At 39.3% G+C, this 2,500-nt stretch overlaps 1 non-coding gene and 1 pseudogene across 1 annotated transcript in view; both read right to left on the bottom strand.

Annotated features, from left to right (window-relative positions):
• The window catches only part of LOC142356922 (large subunit ribosomal RNA), a 3,525-nt gene extending 2,904 nt beyond the window's left edge, over window positions 1–621 (bottom strand). The window contains exon 1 of the ribosomal RNA XR_012761518.1: window positions 1–621. This exon is cut by the window's left edge and continues 2,904 nt beyond it. This is a non-coding gene — a ribosomal RNA (large subunit ribosomal RNA).
• A 1,684-nt stretch (window positions 622–2,305) lies between these two features.
• On the bottom strand, window positions 2,306–2,457 carry LOC142356920 (5.8S ribosomal RNA; annotated as a pseudogene).
• Between the last annotated feature and the right edge of the window lie 43 nt (window positions 2,458–2,500).

Genomic DNA, 2,500 nt, shown 5'->3' with positions numbered 1-2,500 from the left:
TGTAGAGAGCATTGAATAGGAAGTTGAGGTCAGACAGGCAATCAAGATCAATTTATCTCATTTTGTTTAGAATCAACAAGAAGAATTCCGAGGAAAACTTCTGCTCGATTCATTAACAAGATTTGCCAAAAGACGACAACTACACTACTCGGTAGCCGAGAATATAATATCAAGGCATTGAGTATGGTAACGCTCACTCCAGTTCCCCTTCAACAGTTTCACGTACTTTTCACTCTCTCTTCAGAGTGCTTTTCAACTTTCCCTCACGGTACTTGTTTACTATCGGTCTCGCTTTATAATTAGCTTTTGGAGAGACATATCTCCAGCTTCGAGTTGCACTTTCAAACAACTCTACTCATAGGAATGAGCCATTATGACTGGTATCGAAAATGACCTTTACAGGATTTTCACCTTCTTTGATGCTACTTTCCAGTAGACATCAGGACAAATTCACCAGTCTAGCATCAAACCATACCGGACACCGAGAAATGTTGCCATTTCTCTTCCCGATGAGCTTTTCCCTGTTCATTCGCCATTACTAAGGGATTCTCAGTTGATTTCTTTTCCTCCCCTTACTGATATGCTTAAGTTAAGGGGGTTCTCTCGCCCAATTCAGGTTATGTAGTTGATTGTCTCTTAATTGGTTCACTGACCAATATGAGACAGAAACCGATTCAGCAGTTTTGTTCGCTACTACTATCAAACACAGGTCGAAGTTTCCATTCAGTCATTAATTCCAACTTTCAAATGTTGTTGTTTCAGCTTTCGCTTACTAGAAGCAACATAATACTCGCTGCAATACAGACCTCGGGAAACCCTCACCGTGAATAAGGTTCACTCACATATTTCCACTACATTTTGCGTGGGATTGGAGATGAGGCTACTCGTTCTTGCTCAGTACTAGGCTGAAAATTAACGAAACTTCGTTACAAACGTTCACATGTTGATGTTTCCGCTTTCGCGTACTCGAAACAACATAATACTAGTCTTTGTAATTTAGTTTCATAATTTCAACTGTTCTCATGCAGAATTTTTGCTCATTCTTATCCCAAATTTTGACCTGGCTACTAGTTACACTCCTTGTACTTATTGCAAAATGACCACAAATTTCAACAGCTTTCACATGTTGCTGTTTCGGCTTTCGCTTACTACAGTCAACATAATACTCGTTGCAAAATAAGTGCTCGGCATCTGCAATTTTCCAAAGACGAAGTTTCGCCAGTTCAATTTTCGCTCGCCAATTATGGCTACTAATTCACACGGTACTGAGCTCAACAACATTAAATTTGTTCAGCAAGACTTTCACATGTTGATGTTTTGGCTTTCGCCTACTAGAAGCAACATAATACTCGTCTTGTTAGCTCATTCAATGAGAATAGCTTTTCCCGTTGAGAATTTTTGCCTTCAATTGGCGTTGTAGTGAGTTTGGCTACTCAGATCACCAAATACTTGTGACAATTCGAACCAGAAATGTTTTCAATTTTCACATGCTGATGTTTCGGATTCAACCTACTAGAAGCAGCATAATACTTGTATTCAACAATTTCTGTATCAAATCCCAGTTTTCTCTGGTGCATCTTTGCCAAACTATTCCAAACTGCCTGAGTCTGAATACCAATTACAGGTACTAGTAAATGCACGTTACTAAGGACTATATAGTTCTAGGTTACTGTACACAACGACGTTCACATGTTGATGTTTCAGCTGCCGCTTACTAGAAACAACATAATACTTATCGTGCATACCTTTCCATAACTTGTCCTTTTCAGATGCATTAGTTTCCCTTTGTCTTGGCTTCTACAGTCAGACTGGCTACTAGTAACAGCACAGTACTAATCACATATCGTTCTACAGTTTGCAGACAACTTTCACATGTTGATGTTTCAGCTTTCGCCTACTAGAAACAACATAATACTCGCTGTATACATTTGTAGTTCTCTATGTAACTTTCATGTGAAGAAGTTTCGCCAGTCTTTTTGACTGTCTCAAATCTGAGTCATGCTTAGGCTACTAGTTGCTTCATAGTACTTATCGCCTCGAGATCATTGAACAAAACTTGATTTTCACATGTTGCTGTTTCAGCTTCCGCTTACTAGAAACAACATAATACTAGTCTCATTAAGTTCCGTCTCTTTGCAATTTTCTTATGAAGAAAATTCGCCATCACAATGACTCCAGCAGTTCTTGATCAAGGAATGCAATCATTGATCAGAATGCTATTATTTGAATCGGTTCTGCTTTAAGTGTTCCAATTTTATTGGAAGCACCAACAATAGAACATCAATGTGTTCAATCGAGAGTTATATAACCCTGAATCGGACGCAGTCAACAGCCGAAGCCGAGACCGCCTTTTGCGTTAGAGAGGTCGGTAAACAAATCTTGCGATTCATACCGAATTAACACATATAGCTGTGCTCCTCTTCGTAAAGCGAGCCAAGTGATCCCCTGTTGAAGGATGTATTTGGACCAATCTAGTAGCATTTGGTTTCCAACAAGCTCT

This window comes from Convolutriloba macropyga, unplaced genomic scaffold (genome assembly GCF_964194025.1).
Source record: "Convolutriloba macropyga unplaced genomic scaffold, txConMacr16.3 SCAFFOLD_4428, whole genome shotgun sequence".
NCBI classification, from domain to species: domain Eukaryota; kingdom Metazoa; phylum Xenacoelomorpha; order Acoela; family Convolutidae; genus Convolutriloba; species Convolutriloba macropyga.
This window is presented reverse-complemented; position numbering and strand designations above follow the sequence as displayed.